The sequence below is a fragment of the Emydura macquarii genome, unplaced genomic scaffold (assembly GCF_026122565.2).
Source record: "Emydura macquarii macquarii isolate MOO-44397 ecotype Brisbane River unplaced genomic scaffold, CSIRO-AGI_Emac_v2 contig_63, whole genome shotgun sequence".
Taxonomy (NCBI): Eukaryota; Metazoa; Chordata; order Testudines; family Chelidae; genus Emydura; species Emydura macquarii.
In genome coordinates, this window is record NW_027130200.1 from 40,575 (window position 1) to 65,905 (window position 25,331).

The following is a 25,331-nucleotide window of genomic DNA, read 5'->3' on the forward strand; positions in this document are numbered from 1 at the left end:
GGAGGGATCCCAGCCCGAGGGCGGCCGGCTCGGAGTTAGCCCGGCCCGGGGAGGGGGCGGGGACCGGAGCTGTCTAGTCCCCGCCCCGCCCGCCCCACGGCTCAGAGCCGGCCGCTGGCACAGCCGCTCCCGAGAGAACCCAGGCGTCCGGCCGGCCCCGCGCCGGGCTCTGTGCAAGGCACCGCAGCAGCGACCCCCGGGCGGGGAAGGGCCATGGGGCGCCTGCCCGGGAGCTGGGACCCCCCGCGTGGGGCGGCCCCTGGGTGGGGCTGCTGCTGGCAGGTGAGAGCCGGGCGGGGCGGGGGGCTCGGCAGCTGTGGGGCAGAGAGCGGGGTCACCCCCCGGGGGTGTTAGCCCCAGGGTAGGTCCCCTGCACCCCCAGGGAGCCTGCCCCGCCCCCAGGGGTGCCCCGTCCGCCTGGCCCCCATCTCCACGGAGCCATCGGCAGCACCTGCCCCCCCCTGCCCCGCCCCGCGACGGGGCAGCGACAGGCAGAGCTGGGCCCCGAGACCCGCACCCGGCACCGACGCGCCCAGACCCGCTGCACGCACCTGCCGGGCTCCCTTGGAGGACGATGCTGTCGCCATCGCGGCGTCGCTGCCTCCGTGTCCCCGGCGCAGACCCAGCCTGGGGGTCCCGTTCCCAGGGGCCGGGCAGGTCCCCCCAGTCGGTGCCGAGCTCTGGGGGGCAGGGCCTGGACCAGCCCAGCTCTGCCCCGTGCCCCACGGCTGGTGGGTCTCCCCTGGCAGGGCGGTCGCTGGTCGTGTCCCCCCAGACCCACTGACCCCCCAGGCTCCGGCCTCTGCTTCCCCCGCAGCCTCCGTCTTGAGCTCCTGCCTCCAGCCGGCGCCGGCCCAGACCATCCTCATCACCCCGCCGAGCCCCGCGATGGGGGGGGGGGACGTCAGCCTGGCCCCGCAGCCGCCTGCACAGAACGTGTTGCTCTGCAAGTGGTACCGATCCGCGAGCACTGATGACAAGGGACGGATTTTCACTTACAACCCAAACCCCCCCGCACAGAGCAACGGCCCGGCCCACACGGGGCGGGAGACAGCGGGGCCCGGCTGCGCCCTGAACATCGCGGGGTTAACGCTCAGCGACACCGGGAACTACACGGTGCAGGTGGATCTGAACGATGCTTCTTCCAGCATCATCACAGTGGGTCTGCGCGTCTACGGTAAGTGTCACCCCCCGGAGCTGCGCTGACCATGGGCCAGGCCCCCCCCCCCCCCACAGCCTATCTCTGCCTCAGCGATGGGGCTCTGGGCGTCTCCCCTGGGGGATGAGCCCACCTAGGTCATGGGGGGAACCTGCCCCCAAACACAGACACTGCCCAGTACAGGGTGTCCTGGCACTCCTGGCTCCCTGGGAGATGCTGCCCCCCAGAGATGTGGGGCTCTGCCCCCCCATCCTGCCACTGCCCCTCCTGGCCCCGGCTCTCCCTGGCAGTGCCAGCTGTGCCAGCGGGTTGGGTTGAGCCGCTCTGGGCGTGGGGGGATCCCTGGGCTTCCCAGCACCCCCCAGAACCTGCCGTTCCCACCGATGCCCATTCAGGGGCCCTGGGTGAAATGAATTTGCTGGGTCTCAGCTCAGTTCCTGGCCCCTGAGTGCAACCCGGCCCCTCACTAGCAGCCGCAGCAAAGCGCCCAGGGCTGGGCCGGAGACCCTGAGATTCCCTGGGGCTGAGGGCACACGCTGGGGAGGGGCTGAGCTCCCCCTCCTGCTCCCTGCATCGACCCACTCTGGGCTCACAGGAGTCAGGCTGTGGGGCCCAGTTTCCCCCATGCTGCCCGGCGCCCCCGGTGTCCCTGGTGCCCCCCACCCCATCCTGGTGTCTCAGTGACCTGCACCCCAGTGCCCCCTTTCCACCCAGCCTCGCCAAGCCCCCTTGGTGCCTCCCCCCATCCCGGCATCTCTGCCCCTGTCCCTGCCCTGCCATCCCCAGTGAGGTTAACCTGCCTGGGGAGTTGGCACCGGCAGCTCTGCCTGGGGAGGGACAGGCTGCGGCGGGCAGGGGGGTGGCACCGCTCCTGGAGCTCTGGGGCGTGGCCCCTGGCTCTGGGGGAGGGAAACGTCTGGTGCTGGGGGCAGTGGGGGAGGGTTGCTCAGGGCAGGGGAGAAGGGTCCATGCTGGAGAGGGGAGTGGGGAGGGGGCCAGAGGCGTGTCTGAGCCAGGATTGAGCCACAGCCCCTCCCCACTCATGTGCAGTCCCTGCATCTGTGACAGTTGCTCGGGTATGCTGGGATATGGGGCGAGGGAGGCAGATTCTCCCCTTCTCCCTCTCTGGGACGCTCCCCCAGCCCCATCCGTGAGTCCAAACCTGGAGTCAGGATCGGGACCACCGAGGCTGAGATCACGGTTCTGTGTTCTGCTGCGGGGTCCCCCCGCCCCACAGACTCTGGGCCCCACAGGTCTCTATCGGTTGCTGTCTCCTCTGGGGGGGGGGGGGGGGTTTCTCTCTAGCACACCCTGCCCCACCCCACACCAGTGCCCATCTTGCAGTGTGATCGGTGCAAAGATCCTCGCACGCCCTAGTGCTGCTCCCTGGTCCCCAGTGGGGTGCGGTTGGGACCAGGAGACGGACGGGGGCTGTGGGGCAGGGATCTGGGGGCAGCCCCCCCGGTGCCCCATGAAGCCGGTGCCCGTCACTGGTGGGAAGCCAGGGGCTGGGATCAGTTTGTGTCTCGATTTCCAGGGGTGCGCGGGGCTGTTTGTATTTCCCGCTCCCCCCCAGTAACTGGGACCCTGGGAGCTCTGGGGGGCCAGGCCGCCCAATCCCTGACTCAGCCCAAGGGGCCCGGGCCCGGGGCAGTGGTCGCAGAAGGAAGTTGAGTCTCTGCACCCGGCCCAGCCGCCTTTGGGGGGGCAAAGGGGGCGAAGGCTCTCACACGTCCCCGTGCGGATCACGAGATGGTGCGAGGGTGGCTGGACTCCTTGTGCCGGCTGCCGGAAGGGGGAGGATGCTGCCCCCGCTAACCCCCCGTGTGCCCGCAGAGGAGCTGGCGCTGCCCGAGGTGGGGTGCGCAGCCCCTGCCCGGGGGAGGTCACTGACCCCGTAGTTCTCGTCTGCGTGACCCCGGCACCGGCGCCCTCCGCTGGCTGAGGCCGGGCAGCCCTTGGCTGGGCGAGTGCCTGGCGCTGAGCCGGGATAACCGCCCCCTCCCCCGGCCAGCGTCGCCCGCAGTGACACCGGGCCTGGTCGTGCGACGCCTCCAGCCGGGTCAGCACCAGCACCAGCCGCCTCGCCTTCCTCCACCTGCTCTGTGAGTATCCCCGGCTGCGCCTCCGCCTCCCGGCTCCCTGCTCTGTCGGGCCCCTCACCGGGGCCTCTGGGCTCCAGCCTCCTCCGGCCGGGTCTGCTTTCTTCTGTGTGACCCCGGCCATCTCTCCGCACCGCCTGCCTGGGGGAACCGCTCTGCGTCCTCTGCCCCTCGACTGCCCCCTTCTTATCTCTGCCCATCCATCGCCCCTGGGCCCTGCCTGGCTGGGAACCTGCCGAGAAACTGGGGCTTCATTTTCTTGTGCTGTGGGAACCCGGACTCCTGGGTTCAATTCCCAGCTCTGCCATTGGCTCCCTGGGTGTCCTGGGCCAGTACCTGCCTCTCTCCTAGCCTGGCTCCTGGGGTAACGTGGAGGCTGATCCTGCCTTCGGCTGTTTGCACTGGGAGCTCTTCAGGGCAGGGACCATCTCAGTGTGTCTGTGCAGCACCTAGCACGACGGGCCCGGCTCTGGTCAGGGTCTGTGCCGTGCCATGGGGCAAATCCACCCTGGCGTAGGGCAGCTGGGTCCTCGGTGCCTGGCTAGATCCACCCAGGGGAGAGGCCCCCAGTGAGACACCCTATGGGGTGTGGCACTGCCAGCCCACAGCGTCTCTAAGGCCCCTCAGATCACCCCAGGGAACCGTCTCCTCCATGTCCCGTGTCCCCTACCCCGGTAGCCAGGAGCTGTGAGCCCCTCCCTCTGTGAGCCCCGGTATCGCCTCCCCAGTGGGCCTAGGCCCGGGAAACTCTGCAGATTTGGTCTCCCCGTGGATAGGAAAGTCCCTGGAGAAGCAGGCGAGGGGTTAATGGGTAACTTCCTGGGGGAAGCAGGAGCTCAGGGCAGCTGCTGCCTCCTGAGCGGAGAATCTCTGCCCGGCAGTGCCCCTGGTGGGTCGAGGGCCCGGAGAGCCGGGCAGGGCAGCGGGTGGCTTATACCCCCTAGAACAGCTCCTGGGCCGCTCTTTGCACCTGTGTGAGCCTGTTCCCCTGAGCCCGTCTGCTAATCACCCCTCCGGGCACACGCCATTTGCCAGGAACCTGCGCACAAAGCGGATCTGGTTTGGCGGTAACAGGCAGGCTGTGACCGGTCAGTAAATCATTAACAGACTTTGCGTTTGAGCCGGCAGGGGCCATTCCACCGTCTAGTCTGGCTTCCTGCACAGGCCGGGCCAGAGACTCCCCAGTTACCCCGGGGCCGACCCCGCAACTTGCACTTGGGGAAGCATCTTCCAGAGAGGCCCCAGCCTGGATCCGCGCTGGAGAGTCCAGCCCAGCCCTCGGGAGCTCAGCCCAGTGGCCAGTGGCCCTCGCTGGGACCAGTCTGGGCCTTTCCCAGCTGGGCCGTGTCTGCCTTCGACGTCCAGCCGTCCCGTGTCCGGCCTTTGTGCGCTAGACGGGAGCTCTCCCGCGCCTGGTGCGTTCTCCGCACGCAGGCGCTGCTGCGCTGTTCTCAGCCACCCCCGGCTCTGACACGCAGCACACGTCCAACTCTGCCGGTCGCTCCTGCAAGGCATTTCCTGCAGCCCTTCTGTGGCCCTTCTCTGCCCCCGGATTTAATGCCCAGGAATCAGTCGTCACAGAGAGTTCCACAGCTCAGCCGGGGGCTTCTCAGCACCTGCCCCAGCTTCTAGCGACGGGCCTGGAACATCCTCACACCCGCTCCTGTGTCTGATCCGCCCTGGAGCAGCTCCCGGCTCAGCCTGGCTCAGCCATTGACCCCGGATCTCCCTGCAGAGCGGAGCTGGGCTGTGCACACCGGTCCCTTTGCGGCTGGGTCCTGCAGGAGGCCGGGTCCCCGCACCCCAGGGCGGCCCTGTCCTCTGACGCCAGCTCTGGCTATTTGGTGCCGGGTGCGTGGGGCTCTCCCTGCCCTGTTGAGGTGCGTGACCGGCTCGTGTTTGCTCCACACGGGCCTGACCCCCGTGATCAGCCTGGCCCAGCAGCTCTACACTGCCGGCTCTGACTTGAGCCTGTCCTGTGTCGTGGACGCTGACCGGGCCGCGCGTGGCGCGTGGTGGGATGCAGACCCAGGCAGAGGGGTCGTCGTCCGCGCTCCTGCTCCTCCGTCCCTGTGACCCACTCGGGCGCGTAGACCTGCAGAGCCCACAACGGCTCACGCACGGCTACTGCGGCGCCAGCCTGGAGAGCCTGGGGCTGGGTGAGCAGCCGGGCACTGCGCCCCATGCCCGCCTCTGTCTTGGCACGTGCAGCACTGTGGCTCCATCTGTCCTGTCTCCAGCCGGGCTCCTGTCTGCGTGGGACATCCCCTGTCGCCTGTCGCTCTGTGCACCACACCTACGGGTTCGACCCATTACTGCACCCTGGGCTCTCCCTGTCTCTGCAGCCAGGTCTGGAGTCTTCAGGTCTGCTCCGGATTCACCCCTCAGGCTCTGTTTTCCAGGGAACGCCCCCACCTGTCTGCAGCCCGGCTCAGACACCGGCTGTCCCCTGCCACTGCCTGCACCAATTCCACTCCCCGTGCCAGGGGCTCTGCTATTTCACTGTCTGCACCACATCCCTCCGCGCTCGGGGCCTGCCCAGCTTCCTGACTGTCTCCTGTCACTCATTGACCGACCCAGCAGCAGCACAGCCCCAGACCTCGGAACCGGACCAACCCAGCATCAGATCTGCATGTAAATCACACGAGTCACACCGAGCTCCTGGCCGGGCCGTGTCTTCGCTGTCTGGACCCAGCGTCTTGGCTGGATGCAATTTCCCCCGTTTCCCCCATGTCAGCGTCCTCCATTCCCCGGCCAGGTGCTCTGTGCTCCCCTGTGCCCCGGCCAGGGTTCCACACTGCCTTGCTCACGTCAGCTGAGCGCTGGGAGTTCCCAGTGTTTGTATCCACACCCCTAACCCTAACCCCCCCCCCATGCAGTGGGATCCTGGCCCCTGCGGCTGTTTGGCAGGGATGGGTCGGGGTCAGGGCGATCCCCGGGCGAGAGCTGCATGGGCAGGCGTAGCCCACGTCAGCGCTGCAGGACTCGTGCTGCAAATGGGCGCCTGCCGCGTGCCCAGGCAGCCGGAGGTGCCGTGTCTCTGCCGGGTACCAGGGACTTTGTCCTGTTGCTGCACCCGCGGCCGGGCAGCCCTGCGGGGGAGGGAGCTGTGTCTGCCCAGCTGCTTCCTCCTTCGCTCTCTTCCTCGTGCTGATATTTGCCGTTTCGTTCCTTGGGCGAGTATCTGCAGCTCAGCTCTGCCCTGGCATCGCAGCCGCCCCACCCCCGGCACCGCCAGCCCCCAGCTGGGGAGGGTGTCACGGAGCCACCGGCCCTGTGCTGTGCCCCAGCTCCGGGACAGCCCCTCGGGGACCCTTCGATGTGCCGGACCCCAGGGGTCCCCTTGTCCCGCTGTCTGGCCCGGCTCACAGCTGTGAGTGCCAGTCTCAGGTCAGACTGTCAGAAAACAGGGCACAGGACACGCTGCTGGTTTGGTCTGTCACTAGATTTCACTCAGCCAGGAACCGATGCGACGCCTGGATCACTGCGCCCGGCTTACGGAGGAGCCGCAGACACGCCCCTCAGCTCTGCAGCCAGTCTCCGGTAACACACGGTACAGGGCAGCCAGCGTTTGTCAGTCCAAACGGCAGCAGCGATGGCCCAGCTGCTAGTTTCCCATCAGTCCCCCAGCGTTGCCCAAAATGGTTCTGGGGCCTCTGTCCTTTCGCTCAGAATCCCCCGGTCAGAATCCATCCATGCAGAGACGCAGGGTCATTCCCTCCAACCCGGGTGTGTAGATCTGGTTCCCAGCAGAGGAGCTGACAGGCAGCGTCACCCCTGGGCTGGGCTGAGTAGCCAACGCAGACAGGCTGGGAATTTCCTTTGTGGCTTCCCGGCCCTTGCTTTGAAGTTTCCCTGCTGCTCCTTCCACAGCTCTGAGGGCCAGTCCCGGGGGATGGGCAAAGGTCCTGTAAATACACGTGAGCGTCACAAACATCCTGCACTGGGGCTCAGGCACGTTTACACACCCGTCAGTTCACAGCTGGACGCTCACACACCTGTCGAGCTGGGGCCGGTTCAGCACAGGGTGTACCTAACGCAGACCAGCGAGTCACAGACCCGGGGAGATAATCCACACCGACGAGTGTGTGGTGTGAACGCCCCATGAGCTGTGCCGCTCCTGCCACCCTCGCACCCACTGACTTGCCTGCGGCTCTAGCCTGAGCTGCTGCGTCTGCTTAGCCAGCGTCACACCCTCGTCCCTGCCTCCGAGACGGAGCCCCTGGGCTCCAGCCCCTGCCTCACCCAGGAGCTCTGCCCGGCCCGGCCAAGGGAGCCAGGCTCCTGGGAGCCTCGTGCCCGCTGCGGGGATCGATGCCCTCGGCCCGGGCTGGCAGGGACGCTGGGCAGCGTTGGCACAGCAGTCGGGTGTGTCGGTCCCCGGCCGTGGCCTGGAGAGCCCAGCGCTCTGTGCGGAGACCGGGCGGTCAGCGCAGAGTCTGGCCCGGTCAGCCAGAGCCCGGCCAAGCTGCCGCCCCCCGGCCAGGCTCCCCTGGGCTTGGTCTGCAGACAGCGCTACCGCGGGCAGGGCTTCTCTATCAGCACCCACCGAGTCTCGGGGCATGGATCCTCCGCCGGCGGGAGAAGCTCTCCCCTCGGACAGGAAGCGTCTGCACGGAGCCTGCAGCGGTTAGTGTAGACAAGCCCCAGCCAGCTCCCAGGCGAGTTGCCCCCATCTGTCTGCAGTGCGGGTCAGACGCCGGCTGTCCAGTCACTGCCCGCACCAATCCCCTCCCCGTGCGGGCTCTGCTACTTCACTGTCTGCAGCCACGTCCCTCTGCGCTCGGAGCTGTGCAGGGCCCAGCCCCACCCCGTGGCCTCTGTCCTGCAGGGGCTGCTCCAGCCACGCCACAGCTGGGCTGTACGCTGCCTGTCGGCTTCCAAACGACGCCCGACCCCTGCCATCAGCGCGTCCTGCGCCTGCTCTCTGCCCGTCTCGCCCTCCGAGCTCCGTTCTGCCTGCGCTGAGCCCACCCCATGGCCTCCGTCCTCTGTGGGGCCCAATCATGCCCCACTGCAGCTCCCACAGCGACTCCCTGCCCCGCTCGCCGGGCGCCTCAGGCTGGTTCCCTCCTGGCCGGGCTGGTGGCCATGGCACTGCTGGGGTGGGGGGGTCTGTGCCGGCGTTGGCCTTCGGGCTGGCTCCAGGCCCCAGCCCGACCCTGGGTCTGTGTCCACACCTGAGACCTGGGGCCCTGCTGGTCCGGGCAGGGTCTCCTGGGGGGTGAGGGGGGGGAAGGCGCCATCTGTCTGAGCCGCTGTTTCCTCCTTCGCTCTGTTGATTCTCTCCTGGGATTTACTGGTTCCCCCCCCCGGTGCGTCTGCCCCCCCCCCCCCCCGCATTCCTCTGAGCCCCAGCAAGGGGTGCTGCCGAGCACATCAGCCAGCAGGTGGGGGGGAGCTCGGGGTGCACAGGGTGACGGGGGCCCTGAGGGAACAGACTGGGGGGATGATCCTGCCCCAGCGAGGGGGGTACAGACTGGCCGGGTGTCATTGGACCTGCCACGGGGCTCCGGACGCCCCCTCCGCCGTCGGACTCTCGTGGGACGTTGGCAGACCCAGGGTGTCTGGAGCTGTGGGGCCCTTGTTGAGCTCTGGGGCTGGGCAGGAATAGGGGATGGAGCTAGGCCAGGGGGTGAACCTCCACCCCACTGGGTCACCCCAATCTCCCCGGGTCAGTGAGAGCGGCTCTGGCAGGCTGCCCATGGTGCCACCCCCGCCCCACGGCCCGGTTCTGGGATGGCAGCTCTATCGGGTTGGAGGGGCAAGAACCCAGCACAGACCCCTTGTGAGGTCGCGACCCTTCTGTCCGGCCTGCACCATCATGGGATCAGCTTGAGAATCCTGCTGTGGGTGCAGAGCCGGCGCCTTGTCTCCCTTCGAACCACAGCCGAGAGTGTCCTGAACATCACGGGACTCCGGGAGCCAGAGTCTCGGGGAGGCGCTAATAATTGTGACTTGATGCCGTGGAGAGAGACCCTCTGCCGGAGCCCGGAAGAGCGACGCCCGTCTCGGCAGCTCTGAGGTGCAAAGGGCGAAGGACCCTTCCCACAGCACCGCAGGAGACTGGCCTGGGACGTTCCCACAATGCCATGGGATGGCGGCGCTGGGACCCTTCCCGCAATCCCAAATGGGGGCGACACCAGGACCTTCCCCCAGCCTGGACGGATGGACGGAGGGGCAGGACACACGGTAATGCTCTCTGTTCCCTGCACAGAAATGCTGCCCCAGCCCACGGTGACGCCCAACCAAACCCGGGTGCCGGAGAACGAGACCTTCAACCTCACGTGTAACAGCTCCCCCGGCGCCGACACCCTGCTCTGGCTCCGGGACAGGTCGGACCTCGCGACTGATCAGCGGCTGGAGCTGTCCCCCGACAACCAGACCCTCATGGTGCTGAACGTCAGCCGGGGCGATGCTGGCGCCTACCAGTGCGAGGTCAGGAACCCCGTCAGCACCAACCGCAGCGAGCCCAGCACCGTGACGGTGGCCTGTGAGTAACAGTAGCCCCGTTCCCCGGCCGTGCTGCCCCCGGCCCTGCCGGCATCGCCCAGCCGCGGAGATGCAGCCACCTCTGGTGTGGAGCGTAGGGGCTATTTACCTGGGGATCCCTCACTGGCGTCCTCCCTCTTCTGATGCCCTCCTTCTCTGTAGATGGGCCGGACTCTGCCAGGATAGAGCCGCTGGGATCCATCACCCACCCCCTGGGGTCCCCTCTGACCCTGACGTGCGTCTCTGACTCTGTCCCGCCCTCGCGCTATCGCTGGTTTCACAACGGCACCGACGCTAACGAGACCCGGAGCAGCTGGACCTTTAACCTCACGAGCTGGGCTCAGCAGGGCACGTTCGCGTGCCAGGCCCACAACCCCGACACCAACCTCACTGCGCGGGCGTCTGTCGCCGTGCGGGTCGTAGGTGAGTCCCTGGGGCTGAACCCAGCGCAGCCTCGCTGTCCGGCACCAGAAAACACCCTGCTGGGGGGCGCAAGGGGGCCGGGCTGGGGAATGGGAGGGGGCTGAGCCGTGGGCTGCCAGGAACTCTCAGGGGACCCTTGGGCCATGGAGTCTCTCTGTACATGGTCCCTCCCTATCCTGCTCAGCCCTGCTCCTCTCTAGGGCCAGGTGTGGGGGGGCCGGACAGGGGCTCGGCTGGGATCTGTATCCCCCAGGGCTGGGGGGCTCTGTTGTGGCTGTGGGGCAGTGGATCCGTCAATGCATCGTCCAGCCCCATTGCCTCCCAAATCCCCCTGACACCAGCCAGCGAGAGCTGAGACCCCCCCGCACTCATCGCTGGGCGTGGGGCACTGGGGGGCACTGGCATCACTGGGCAGCCCCAGGAGACACCCCAGTTCCTGACCTTCAGACCCTCCTGCCACCGTATTCGGGGTCCTGATGGGCCAAAACCTGCAGACTCGGGGGCCCTGGCCAAGCTGCCCCCCGTGTCTCTGGGTGGAGGGACAGCTGGGGGGTCTCACCACCTGGCCCTCACCTTGGGATGAGGGGGGTTATGGCTGGGCTGCCTGATCCAACCCCCCCCCTTCTCTCTCTTCTCCTCCAGCATCTCCAGCAGCAGCCCCGGGAACGTCTCTGTCAGCCGGGGCCATCGCCGGGATCGTCATCGGGTCGCTGGCCGGGGCGGCGCTGGTCGGGGGCCTGGTCTACTTCCTGCTCCGCAAACCTGGAGGGTAACGGCCTGGGGGACCATGGGCTGGGGGCTGCGCCGCGTGCTGGTGAGGAGGGGATGGGAGCTGGCCTTGAGTGCTGGACGGGGTCATGCTGTCTGCCCTCGCCCACAGGTCTTTGCACCCTGCACCTCGGGTCTCTGCTTGTGGCTCGTTCTGTGGTGGAGGGTCTTCTGCGGCTCTGCCCCCAGGGTGGGCAGGTGGCTCTGCCCCTAGGTGGGCGGGTGGTTCTGCCCCAGGGTGGGATCCCGCCCCACACGCACCACACGTCTCTTGGAAACAGTGTCAGGTCTCCTAGGTACAGTCCCTGCCCGGCTGGCAGCCAGCACCCTGAGCCGCCCCAGCGCTCCCTGGCTCTGCAGCGACTGGCACAGACTGACTCTGCGGCGTGGGGAGCTGGGGGAGGTGGCAAGAGAAAGAGACGGGGAGTGTGTGGGAAGGGAGGGAGGGAGGAATGGTTGGATGAATGGACATGGGGCTGGGTGGATGGGTGTGGGGGGCAGGGGTGGATAGACAGAGGAGTGGGGAGGTGTTGGGTGGGTGCGTGTGGGGATGGAGGTGCTGTGGGAGGTGTAGGGATGGATGGAAAGGGGCTGGGTGTGTTTCGGGGCGTGACCCGTCCGTGCCTAGGTCCGGGCAGGCTGCACGAGGAGAGCAGGTTCTCCCAGCACCGGTGGCTGACGCTGGAGTTAGATTCCCGGCCCGTCACACGCAGGGCTTCTGATCCCCCCGCCCGGTTATCAAGAAGCTAGAACAAAAGCACAGGGCCCCCTTCACCACATGTCAGCCTCCGGCTCCCAGCCAGCAGCTAGGGCCAGTGAAGAGACGTTATTTAAAACATCTCCTGACCCCAGAGGGCCAGGCACAGCACCAGATCAATGCAGTGCCAGACCAATGCAGGTTTGGGTCTTACCCAGCATGCCAGGCTGCCGGCCCGTCCTGCAGTGACTGGACTAAAGTCTGTTATAAAAGGAGAGAACCAAGCGATCAGAGCCACGTTCAGTGCTCAGAGCAGGCCGGTACCCAGCCGGGACATTACAGTCCGTCTCTCAGCGCCACAGCAGAAGGGCGCCGTTCGCAGGATGGTGCAGGGCCTGGCTGGTCTCAGTCCTGGGTCACAGCGGCAGGTGCAGCTGAGGGGTCAGAGGCAGGAAGCCGGGATGCAGGCAGGAGGGGGAGGGGATGGTGCCGCTGCCTTTTACTATCTCTGCTCTGCCATGCGGCTTCTTTCAAACAAGCTCACAGCACATGGGCAGGGGCAGGCCTTGCAGCCCCTCACCCTGTCTCCATGTCCTCATGAGCCCTGGGTGCCGGCCTGGCTTCTCGCCCGGGGCTCATTGGAAGGGCGATGGCCGTCAAGGAGTCATCAAGGTGGCCAGCCATCTGTCTGTAGCACAGCTCCGGTGTTTGCATCCAGGTCTCACCCGCCATAGCGCACAGCACCAAGATGTTCCCTGGGCAAAAACAAAACCAGCCACTTAGCAAATTACAACCTGTGCAGCAGCTCCTGCCGTGGCCCGTCTCGGCCGGATCAGTGTCAGTGTGTAGTAATAATGTTACAGACCGTCACCCCCTCAGACAGCGTTACACGGGGGGGTGTGAAGGGGGGGTGCATGTGGGGAGGGACAGACGTGCGGTGGGTGGGGGTGGGGCAGATGAGTGAGTGTGGGGTTGGGTGGCTGCATGGTGGGGGATGGGTGGGATAGAGGGGAGTGGGGGAGGATGCAGAGACAGGGGCTGGGTGGCTGTGGGGCAGATGCGTGAGTGTGGAGGATGGAGGGCAGGTGTGGGGGTGGGTGGGTGCGTTTGGGGGTGGATAGGCCATGGGGAGATGAGAGGAGGGGGTCGGCAGTGCTGGGGAAGCCGGCTGGTTGCTGTCCCCATCCCTGGTGGGGGGGTGCCCCATCCCCCCCGCCCATTGCCCTGCCTTTCCGTGATGAGATGACTGGCCGTGTGGCTGTGGGGAAAGTGGGAGACGTGATACACCTGGACTTTAGCAAAGCTTGAGATACGGTCTCCCACAGTATTCTTATCAGCAAGTTACAGCACTGTGGGTTGGATGAATGGATGATAAGGTGGATAGAGAGCTGGCTAGATCATCGGGCTCAACGAGTAGTGATCAATGGCTCCATGTCTAGCTGGCAGCCGGTCACAAGTGGAGTGCCCCAGGGGTCGGTCCTGGGGCTGGTTTTGTTCAACATCTTCATCAATGATCTGGAGGATGGGGTGGATGCACCCTCAGCAAGTTTGCAGATGACACTGAGCTGGGGAGAGTGGTAGATACCCTGGAGGGTGGGGATAGGATACAGAGTGACCTAAACAAACTGGAGGATTGGGCCAAAAGAAATCTGCTGAGGTTCAACAAGGACAAGTGCAGAGTCCTGCACTTAGGACGGAAGAATCCCATGCACAGCTACAGACTGGGACCGACGGGCTAGGCAGCAGTTCTGCAGAAAAGGACCTGGGGGTTACAGTGGATAAGAAGCTGGATATGAGTCAGCAGTGTGCCCTGGTTGTCAAGAAGGCTAGCGGCGTATTGGGCTGCATTAAGAGGGGCATTCCCAGGAGATGGAGGGCAGTGATTATTCCCCTCTATTCAGCATTAGTGAGGCCGCATTTGGAGTATTGTGTCCAGTTTTGGGCCCCCCACTACAACAAGGATGTGGAGAAGTTGGAGATAGTCCAGCGGAGGGCAACAAAAATGATTAGGGGTTGGAGCACAGGACTTATGAGGAGAGGCTGAGGGAACCAGGCTTGTTTAGTCTGCAGAAGAGAAGAATGAGGGGGGATTTGATAGCAGCCTTTAACTACCTGAAAGGGGGTTCTAGGGAGGCTGGAGCTAGGCTGTTCTCATGGTGGCATGTGACAGAATAAGGAGCAATGGTCTCAAGTTGCAGTGGGGCAGGTCTAGGGTGGATATTCGGGGGGTGAAGCACTGGGGTGGGTTACTAGGGAGGTGGGGAAATCTTCATCCTTGGAGGTGTTTAAGGCCTGGCTTGACACAGCCCTGGCTGGGATGGTTTAGCTGAGGTTGGTCCTGCTTTGAGCAGGGGTGGGACTAGACACCTCCTGGGTCCCTTCCAACCCCCATCGTCTATGATTCTACCCCCCACCCCCACCCCACTGACGTCATGTGGCGTCTGCTGTTTCCCCAGGGGCCCTGAGCAGCGCACGCCCGTCAGAGGCCCAGCTGCGCCCGCCCACAGTAAGTAGCAGCCCCGCCACTCACAGCTGCATGGCATGTGCTGCATGGGCGGGGCCTGTGAGCCGCGTGGGCGGGGCCTGAGAGCCGCATGCCTGTCCTGCTGCTAGTGCCGCTGCTGCTCCCCCACACCACAGTGTGATGGACGACCAAGCCCAAGGGCATGATGGGAAACTCCCTGCCCAGACAGGAATTGGCATCCCAGCCGCCCCAGCCCGTTTCCAAGAGTCCATCTGGGATTCTCCCAGGTTCCCCTGTCTCTGCTCTGTGCTGTGGGTGTCACAGGCTCTGGGTGCCCCACCCACCATGCCCTGGGCTGGGATCTCTGGGGGCAACCGCGGGACGAGGGTGACGGGTCACTTGAGCCTGGGGTTCACTGCTTATCCCATCCCCCGCCCCCTCCAGACTTCCCCAACCCAACCCGCTGGTGCTGGGAACCTGGGGCTGCCCCGCAGAGCCTCACATGGGCATGGGGTGCCCTGTCCCCTTCCCCCCACTCCGCTCATGCCTGCTCCCCCTTCCCTCCCCCTCTGGGGTCTCCCTCCCAGTGCAAGGAGCCTTGGGGACCACGCCAGCTGCAGCCACTAACCAGCTGGCACCGCTTCGCCTGCCGCCACTAACCCGCCCGGCCCTGCTGCCCCTGGGGGGGGGTCACGGCTCGGTGGGGGGGGGGGGCTGCGCCCCAGGACTGTCGTGTTTCTAACCCCGTCTGTCTCCTGTCTCCGTCCTTCAGACCAGGGTGTCGGTGACGACAAACCCCCCTTGGTAAGGAGCCTTCGTCTCCAGCTGAGGGCGTCTGGCCTCTGTCCGGATGCTGGGCGGGGAGGGGAGCTGGGGGGCCAGAGCAGGGGGCTGGGGGCCAGAACTCACAGACTCATAGATGCTAAGGTCAGAAGGGACCATTATGATCAGCTGGTCTGACCCCTGCACAAGGCAGGCCACAGAACCTCCCCCACTCCCGGGACAGACCCTGCCCTAAAATGGAGTTGCTGATGGCCCCACATCGCGGGTGAGAGACCTCAGGGTACAGAGAATCTAGCAGCCAGTGAGCCCTGCCCCACGCTGCAGGAGAAGGCAGGATCCCCCCAGGATCTCTGCCAGTCTGCCCTGGGGGGAATTCCTGCCCACCCCAGATACGGCTCCTGAGTTCTTTCCCTGGCTCGGAGAGGGGAGTGGGGTTCGGTGGGTGAGAGCGGGGGATGGGGGAGGGGCAGGACTAGGAGCCAGGACTCCTGGGTTCTCTTCCTGATCCGGCTTGCCTGCCTTTCAGGGTAAGGAAGACATTCAATATTCTACACTAGCCTTCACCTCGGGAGCCCAGAAGCCGCCGCCCGGACCCCAGCCCCTCCCGGCTGGTGGCACCGTCTACTCGGAAATCAGGAAGAAATGACCGTGATTTGCTTGGGACCTCAGGAATCGATGCTGTCCCCCCATCCCCACTGGGTGTCTGCACCCCTCTCCCCCCCACCCAGGGAGCTGCTGCAGCTCCTCCCCCAACACAGCACATCCCACCTGCCCCTTTGCCCCCCCATGCAGGGTAACAGCCCCTTGGGCAAAATGAGTGTGAGACCCTCCCCGGCTGAGGACCATCAGGACTCCTGGGTTCTCTCCCTGGCTCTGGAGGGGAGTGGGGTCTAGTGGTTAGAGCTTGGGGGGGGGGGCTGGGAGCCAGGACTCCTGGGTTCATGGGGTCGGGGGCTGGCGGGGGAGCTGTGCAGGGGGCTGATGGATAACGGCTGACACCCCCCATCCCAGGCCATGCTGTTGGTGTGGCTGGGCATGGGGGGATGGGTCTGGGATGCCAGGCAGCCCCGGTGCATGGGTGAGGTGACACCATCGCCCCATAGCATCTCAGCAAAGGGCCCTGTGCCACCAGCCCCCCACATGCCATTCCCCCCTCCAGCTCTCTGCACCCCCATCCCTCAGCCTCCCGCTGTCAAACGGTGTCCTGGCTAAGGGGTGGGTGCTTGTGTTGCTCACTGTGTGATGATTGTGCATGGGGGGGGGGGAGGGTTGGCTGACGGGGGGGCTGCGCTGTGATTGACGCCGTGTTTGTAATAAAATGAAATGTCCAAATTTAGCCCACGACTCCCGGCTGTGAGTGTGAGCAGGAGGGGGGTCTGGGCTGACGCCGCCGGTGGGCACATGGGGACACACAGACACTGGGACACACAGATACGGGGACACACAGACGCTGGGGGTGGGGAGATGCAGACATGGACACAGGGATAGGAAGACACTGGGTCGAGCAGACAGACACACAGACGGAGTCATGGGCACGGGCAGACAAGGGACACGCAGGCACTGCCCTGACCCATCTCTGCCCCGCCGGGGAGGCTGCGGCCTCCCGTTCATACCGTGGCCACCGAGCTGAGCTTTGCGAGGAAGGGGTGACTCAGCCAGTGCCCGGGGCAGAAGCCGGGCTGGTAGCTGGGGCGCACCCCAGGCATCAGACAGATGTCCTGTTCTGGCCAGTGCCCGGGGGGAGCGTGCTGGGGCTAATGGGGAGATGTTCCCTGGAGGACAATCAAACCCCAGCAAGTGCCGAAGGGGTAAAATCCAGGGCACGGTTCCAGGTGTGACGCAAACACCCCCGTGCTGAGCTCGGTGCAGGCATGGCCGGGGGGGAGGCAGGCAGCAGGACGCCCCAGCCTGGCTGGCACATGGAGGCAGGTGGAGTCACAGCCCGGCAGGCGAGGGGGAGGTAGTACCAGGCCCCGGCCCAGGATGGAGCTCACAGGTTCTGGGTGGAGCACACAGTTTGTTCTTCGAGTGCTCGTGTCCCGGCTGATGTAGGTGTGCCCCACATGCACGGTGCCCGCAGCTTTTCTCCTGGTGCTACCCGTGGGGCCGGCTCTAGCGCACTTTGCTTCGTGCAGGAAGCCCAGGCCGCTGAGCAACCCGCAGCAGAGCCGCTTATGGTGCTTGGGGGAAGCGCCCGTCTCCGAGCAGTGTAAGATCTGCAGGAGCTTTCCCCCAAGAGCCAAGCCGGGCAGAGACATTAGAGTTAAGGCCCTTCTGCTGGAGGCGGTGCTCAGCCCGGCATCGGAGCGCTATCGACTCGGGATGAGAACCGCAGCATCGATGAAGAGCTCCCCGCCGATGTCAGAGTCGACCCAGCACCGCTCGGCACCCCGGAGCCAAAGAAGTGCCAAAAGAAGACGCACTGCGGGGAGCGCTCGCCAGCACCAAAGCCGGCTAGGAACTGTTCGGGGATGCCGAAGTCAGCCCGGAAGGGGTCTCTGCCGTGCGGGTGTCAAGCTTGGCACCCGTGGGCGTGGCAGGGCCTGCGCCGCCTATTGGTACCTTCCATGCCGGAGGCGTTCCAGGCGACGAAGGGCCCATTGGCCATGCCGGAGCTGCCTGCACCACAAATGGGTAGCCCCCCGATGATGAGCAGATGCCCCGGCTGGGACTCTGTTAAAGGGTGTGGTACGGCGTGTTGGCCACCGGCATTTATCAGTGTAGGCTGCGTGTGTGTGTCCCTGTGCGATGCTGTCCCAGCTCTGCGCAGGTAACCGAGACGGCTCTCACGATGGAATGAATCGACACGACCACGGATTAGCTGAGCAACGAAGGCACCCAGGACAGGTTTATTGTGTGCGGCACAATGAGAAATGACCTACAGAGTATCTCTGGGTCAGTTTCGTTAAGGTGGTGTTACAATGGCCACGGCCCAATGGTGGGACTTTCCGTTATCCCCTAGACCGGACGCCGGTATTCCCTCTGACACCCTCTTTTATACATTGTTACATACAATTTCATTCTGCCCCCTTTGAAGTAGGTAGTTGCCACCCTCCTGACGTTGTCTAATACCACCTTTTTCCGTTGATTGGCTGATTTGGGCAAAACAACTCCATGTATCACCTTTTGTCATTTCTATCCATCAAAGTGTCATTTTAGGGAGTTAGTTATCTCTTTGATATCTTGGTACCTCCTGCACCTGCTACATAATTTGCATTTTAGTAATATTTTGGCAGTCTATATGCTTGCAGTAGCAGCACTTTCCTGTGTCAATTTTAGTTAACTTGTTTTTTTCCCCTTATACTCCTGTTCACTTGGCTTTTTCCACTTAGGCCTTCGCCTGTTTTACAGGCCTTATGACAGGTCTTATATTTACTACAAAGGGGATGTTAGCGACTACGCAATTGCTCTGTCTCCCGTCAACTGGTCGCTGCTCGCCAGCCTCGCGGCGCTCGTCGGGTTCTCAGCACCCGTCTCCGGAGCCGCGCTGAGAGAGTTCAGGTTTGTGTTTCCAGTCTCCGGATGCTAGGTGCCGGTCCCCGGAGCGCCAGCATGGATTCGCCGAGCGCCTGCATCGATCTTTGGACCCCGCAGTTTGCGAAGCCTGCGGTGTCGCATGTTGCCAGCAGCAGGTCACCGGTGCCCTGGCACTGCTCAAGTCCTTATAGGAAACCAAAGAACGACGCGGCCAAGACGTAGCAACGCTGCGGCTCTGGATATGCTCCCCGACGCTGGAGCTCCGGCGCAGAGATGCAGAGACGCGGATGCACTGGTGCTCCCGGGGTCACCGGTATAGACTGCTTCAGACTCAGGGGAGGAAATTATAGTCCTCCCAAAGGCGCAGGCCACAAAGCCCCTGTGGGTTTCCCTGTGCACCACAGAGGGGGCGGACTCCAGGTCAATGGACTGGACCCCAGCAATCCTGGACCCCGCGGGGATTCCCCATTCCGCGGTGCCCAACCCACTCTCGTCCGCAGGAACTTTGGTGCCACGCTCATCGAAAGACCCTGCCACGGCACCAGCCTTAGACGGAGATGAGCTCTAAGAGGAGCTTAAAGAACCCATGGCTGAGCTCTGTGGTGTCCTGGCATCCACATCCCCGTCCAGGGCGGCCCTCCCGGGCACGAAGGGGCAGCGCAGCTGACAAAGGCTTTGTGGCAAACCCGGCACCTCAGGCGGGCAGAGAACAGTGCTGTGTGCTCGCTAAGCGCTTCGAACACCTGTCCACGCCCGTCCCCGGGCTGGCTGGAGGGCGCGGCAGCCACCAGCACCGCAGGCAGGGCACATGAGCGTCACAGCAGAGAACACGGAGGCAAAGCAGCTGATTGCCGTGGTCGGACACGGCACTGGACACCAGCCTGCAGCCGAGTATCCAACCAGCCAGCGTGTGAACATCCGGCAAGCGCTGGAGAAGTTCATCAACTCGCTCCCCGTCCTCCAAACGAGAGTTCGAGGCCACCCTGGAGGAGGGTGGGACGCTGGCCAGGGCCTCCTTGCCGGTGGATTCAGACGTGGCGGATGCAGCAGCGCGGGCCACAGCCTCCGCGGTGTCGCTGAGGAAAGCGTCGAGGCTTCAGTCACCGGATCTCTCCACGGATGTCCAGCCGTCTGTCCGGGACCTTCCGTTCGCCGGCACCGCTCTGTTCACGGACCAGCCCGACTCCGGGCTGCACGGGTGAAAGGACTCTAGGGCCTTTATAGCCCGTCCTCGCCCAGGAGACACTTCAGGCCCTCACAGTAGCAGCGCTTCAGGGGCCAGTCCGGACGGGAGCCCCATAGATAGAGAAATAGTGGCTACAAGCGTCGCCGGGACAATTCGCCGGCATCTGCTTCGAAGCCAGGCCCGAGCTGCCATCCTCGAGTGGGAAGCGATGCTTTTGAAGGTGTCCCCGGGGGCGACCGACCAGGTTACACTCGAGATCCAGTTTCCCGACTGTTCCCCTCCTGCCTGGCCTCTCTTCTCCCAGCCTGGATGGCCATTGCGTCGGGCCGTTGGGTGTTGGACACGGTGGCTGCTGGTTACACCCTACAGCTCGTCTCACTCCCGCCCTCCTCCCCCCTCCCTCTTCAGGGACCCCTCACCTCCTCCAAGAGGTACAGGCCCCCCTGCCGGTGGGGTGGTGGACGAGGTCCCTCAGGATCTGAAGGCAAAGGATTCACGGCATTTCCTCAGCCCAAGGGCGCGGGAGGCCTTTGACCCACACTGGCTTCATGGACCCTAAACAAGTTCCTCCAACAGCTGGAATTTCGCATGGTTCCCCAGCAGCCCCAGCCACTCTGGATCCGGCGACTGGTTCGCTGCCCTCGGTGTGAAGGATGCTGATCTTCACGTGGCTCTTCCCACGATTCCTGCGGTTTGCAGCGGGAGCCGGCGCTGCCAATTCACGGTCCTCCCCTTCCGCCTTTCCACGGCCCCTCACGTGTTCACCGAGCGCGCGGCGCTGGGAGCGCCCTCCGACAGCCAGGCAGTGCAGGGGATTCCTTACCGGGACGCCTGGCTAATCAAAGGCCGCTCTAGGGCACAGGTCCATCGTGACCCTAGAATCGTTAGAGACACGTGTCGGGCGCTGGGCCTGCATCGCTGCTCCTGCCGGCACAGAGAATAGTCCGTGGGGTGGCCTAGGCTCCATTCAAGCCAAGCGCTGCGGCCCAGCACCAGAGTGCAGGCTCTGGCAGGACGTCTGGCCAGTCTACGGGCCCCTCTCACCACGGCGAGGGTTTGTCTCAACCTCCTGGGGCAACTGGCGGCTCAAACGTCCGCCGTGCGCTGCGGCAGGCTGCAGTTGTGGCTTCTCCAGATGTGGCTGGGAGGTGAGTGTGCGGGGGTGGGGGGGGTGGCGGGAACCCTGTCCTGGGGGTGTCTGGGGGGAGTATCCCGTTGCCAGCCACCTCTGCAGTGCCCGTAACCGCAGCTTGCTCACGTCCACTCTGGTTTTGGTGAGTCCCCAGCTGTGCCACGGGAGCTGGGCAGGAGTTCCCGGGCGTGGGGATGGCAGCGCTGCTCGGCCGCACCCTGCAGGGTCCTGAGCTTGCTGTGCGATGGCAGAGCGGGACGTGAAGGTGTGTACAGACGGACATGCAGCGACCCCACAGACATCCTGGCCAGGCACACGCACCAGGAAAGCCGCCAAGGACGCCTGGGCCCTCCTGGAATGGGCTGACAGGGACACGACTCCAGCGTGTTCATAGCAGGTGCCAATGCAGGCTGAGATCCAGGAGGATGGGGTGGATGCACCTCAGCAGGTCTGCAGCTGACACTGAGCTGGGGGCAGTGGTAGATACGCTGGGGGGCAGGGATAGGCTGGCGGGGGCTACAGGAGAGCAGGAGGTAGGGGGTGGAGCCCAGACGGCTGGACGTGGATGTTTGTTTCCCCAGTTCCTCTTTGTGGTGACTGACTAGAAAGATCCAGCTGAACACGTCGCTCCCAGCTGTGGGGGGGTGAGGGGGGGGCACACGCAGAAGCAGAAGTGGTGAGAAGATCAGATACCTGGAAATCCATTCACCCGACCTCCTCCCCAGCCTCGCCCTGCCCCCTCCATCTCGCCCTCTGCAGCCAGGAGAGAACCCAGGCGTCCTGGCTCCCAACACGCCCCCCCCCCCCGACACACACACCCCAGTGACACCCTCAGCTCCTTCGGCCAGACAGAAACTCTTTGTTTTGTGCCTCGGGTTTGTTTAGCGTCAATCGCGGGAATTTGGGGAAAAACCAACGAAACCAAGTGGCTGCACCCAAGGCAGCCCCGCCCCCCCCGCACCCTCCGTGTGATCACCCCCCATCCCACACGGACCCCTTGCTCGGCCCCTCCTCTGAGCTCTGATTCACCGAGTGGGGCCCGGCGCGTTCACACCTGTCTGCCCCCCTCCCCCCGGGGCAGAGACATGAGCTGGTCCCCCACCACCCTCATTAGCCCCCGACCCCTTTCACTGACTGACCCCGGCAAAGGGGCGCGAAACGGGGGCTGCGAGCTGGTCGTGTTTCACACTCGCTGCGCTGGGGGGTGACGAGCAGCTGTGCCCCAGCAAGCCAGACAGCCAGACAGCCGCTCCCCCCAGACAGACGGATGTACGTGCAGAACTCAGCGTGGGGGAGGGGAAGTTTCCAGCTGTGAAAACCCCAGATCCACCCCCCACAGCTAATGCAAGACTGGGAGGGGGAGCCAGAAGCCTGGGGTCCCACACAACACCCCCCCAGTAGTGACTCCTGTCCACACACACACACACCCCCCCGCATGGGAGGACGGGCTACAGGGGAACATGACGGAGCGGGGGGAGGGGGTTGTAGGGGAGGGGGTTGTACAGGGCCTGGACACCTGGGTCCCCAGGATGAAGAGCCACCTAGTGACCCCCCCCCCCACCCTCTCAGTGCCAGGAGCGAATGGAGGGAAGGTGAGTGGGGGAGGGGTGCATGTCCACGCCTAGATGCCTGGGTCCCCTGGCAGTGCCGCCCTGGAGCAGACGTCACCGAGCTGCACCCGCCCCTGTGGGACTCTGCCCGGTTACTGGCCTTGGACTATTTCCTTATTGCAGGGGAATTACCGCCCCCCCCCCCCCCGCCCCAGAGATGTGACACAGGGGGGCACAGACCTGGGCAGCTGTGGGGGCAGGTTTGGCTACACCAAGGCCCTGAGTGGCTGGCCCGGGTGACAAGGGAGGGGGAGGGGAAGTGGTTGAGTGTCTCTGGCCTGGGGGGATGATGGGAATCTGTGGGGCGGGTTCTGCTGTGGGGCCGGAAGGGGAGGGGGAAGGGGCTGGGCAGGGAGGTATCCTTAGCAGTGGGAGAATCCAGCCCCCCCTCCCTGTCCCCCAGGTGCCCCCAGTCCTGCCCCCTCCCCTGTCTCTGGGGCAGGTATTCCCCTCCCCCCAGCCCTTCCCCCTCCCCGGGGCTGGTGTAGGGGATGTTCGCAGGGCAGGTCACACCCTGCGCCATAGAGGAGTGGCCGGGGGGGGGTTGTTGCACTGACGCACCCTGTAAATCGCCCCATTTATGGCACATCCATCCCAGACGGGCCCTCCCCAAACTGCCTCCACCTGCGCCAGAACTGCCCCGCGCAGCAGCACAGGGACCAGCCCGGCCAGGACACCGCTGCGGGGAAGCTCACAGCCCTGGGCTCTGGGTGCACAGACACACACACATACACACACACACACGCACACACACACAGCTCGTTATTGCCAAACCAGCCAATTGCAGCATTTCCGGCCAGGCTCTCTGGGCTGTCAGAGGCGGGGGCCGCGCTAGAGGGGCCCATTGGTCAGAGCCAGCCAGTCCCTGCCCTGGGGCCGGATCGGGGCAGGTGCTCCCCAGAGGGGACAGGCCCCGGACCCCATTCCCGGCCACCCTGCCAGCGCGTGGGGTCACTGGCTGTGCTGGGCCCATTGGGATGTTTGAACTTGGCCCAGGGCCCGGCCGTTCCCTGCAGGCTGGGCGTGGCTGGAAGCTGCACTTGGGGGTTTGGGGAGGGGGCGAGGCCGTTGGTGACACTGAGGGCTATTAACATGGTGCCTTGTACACAGGAGAGCCACGAAAACCGATGCCCATCGCCCCAGCCCCCCATCGCCCCGGGCCAGCCCATCCCCCGCCCCGGGCCAGCCCCGACCTGTCTGAGTTCCTGGCGGCTCCGGGGGAGGCACTTTTGGAAGCTGCTGGGAACAAAGAGTTGGAACAAACCCAGCCCCAGGGCCGGGCACCCCCGGGTGTGTGCGTTGGGGGTGATGTGGGGGGATCCCAGGGCTGGGCTAGCAGGGGCTGTGGGTCGGGGGTGAGGGGCACCAGAGGGGCGGGGCGGGGGGCTCAGTCCGGGGCAGAACCGTCCCATTCGGTTTCTGGCTCCCCCTGGTGGCTGCCCAGCTACCTTCAGCCCCAGCTCCCTGCCCCACTTGGGGGCTCACCAGGCCAAGGGGGGTGGAACCAGGGGCCATAAACCTCCCTCCGAGCCACCCCCTCCTGCCTGGGGTCTCAGCTGTTTGTGCTGGGGAGGGACACACAGAACCAGCCTCCCCTGCTCCTCACAGTGACCCCCCCAAATTACCATAGAATCATAGAATATTACAGTTGGAAGGGACCTCAGGAGGTGCCTAGTCCAAGCCCCTGCTCAAAGCAGGACTAACCTCAGCTATATCATCCCAGCCAGGGCTTTGTCAAGCCTCAGCTTAAAAACCTCTAAGGATGGAGATTCCACCACCTCCCTAGGTAACCCATTCTAGTGCTTCACCACCCTCCTAGGGAAAAACTTTTTCCTAATGTCCAACCTAGACCTCACGCCCTGCAACTTGAGACCGTTGCTCCTTGTTCTGTCATCTGCCATCACCGAGAACAGCCTAGCCCCATCCTCCCTGGAACCCCCTTTCAGGTAGTTAAAGGCTGCTATCAAATCCCCCCTCACTCTTCTCTTTTGCAGACTAAACAAGCCCAGTTCCCTCAGCCTCTCCTCATAAGTCCTGTGCTCCAGCCCCCTCATCATTTTTGTTGCCCTCCGCTGGATGCTTTCCAATTTGTCCACATCCTTTTTGTAGTGGGGGGCCCAAAACTGGACACAATACTCCAAACATGGCCTCACCAATGCCGAATAGAGGGGAATAATCACTTCCCGTGACCTGCTGGCAATGCCCCTCCTAATGCAGCCCAATATGCCATTAGCCTTCTTGACAACCAGGGCACACTGCTGACTCATATCCAGCTTCTCATCCACTGTAACCCCCAGGTCCTTTTCTGCAGAGCTGCTGCCCAGCTCGTCGGTCCCCTGTCTATAGCTGTGCATGGGATTCTTCCTTCCTAAGTGGAGGACTCTGCACTTTTCTTTGCTGAACCTCATTAGATTTCCTTTGGCCCAATCCTCCAGTTTGTCTAGGTCACTCTGTATCCTATCCCTACCCTCCAGGGTATCTACCACTCCCCCCAGCTTAGTGTCATCCGCAAACTTGCTGAGGGTGCAATCTACCCCATCCTCCAGATCATTAATGAAGATGTTGAACAAAACCAGCCCCAGGACCGACCCCTGGGGAACTCTGCTTGTGACCGGTTGCCAGCTAGACATGGAGCCATTGATCACTACTCGTTGAGCCCTATGCTCTAGCCAGTTCTCTATCCATTTTATAGTCCAGGGAGAACCAGCCCGGGGGTTGGGCGACCCCCTACCCCAAACCAAGGGGAAGGGCAGAATCTGCTTCCCCTCCTCCCCTGGCCATTCCTCCCTCTCCCTAGCAGCCGAAGGGGACGTGGGTGGGTGCAGTTGGAGGGGGGGGAGCCGGGAGGCCCCGTGGGGCTGCCCTGCCTGTGGCTCTGGGTCCCAGCAAAGACCCCCCGTTCGGATCCAGGCGGGTCCCACTGCAGAGACCTGCAATGGGGCAAACCCCGCCAGGTGGGCGGCTCCGGGTGTGGGATTCTCTTGGCAGGGGAGACATTGGGGGCGGGGAGCAGCCAGGCCTGGGGTGCCAGAGACCCA

General features: G+C 64.5%; 1 pseudogene; it reads left to right on the forward strand.

Moving 5' to 3' along the window:
* Positions 1 to 213: 213 nt before the first annotated feature.
* LOC137166761 (carcinoembryonic antigen-related cell adhesion molecule 6-like) lies at positions 214 to 15,771 on the forward strand (annotated as a pseudogene).
* Positions 15,772 to 25,331: the final 9,560 nt, after the last annotated feature.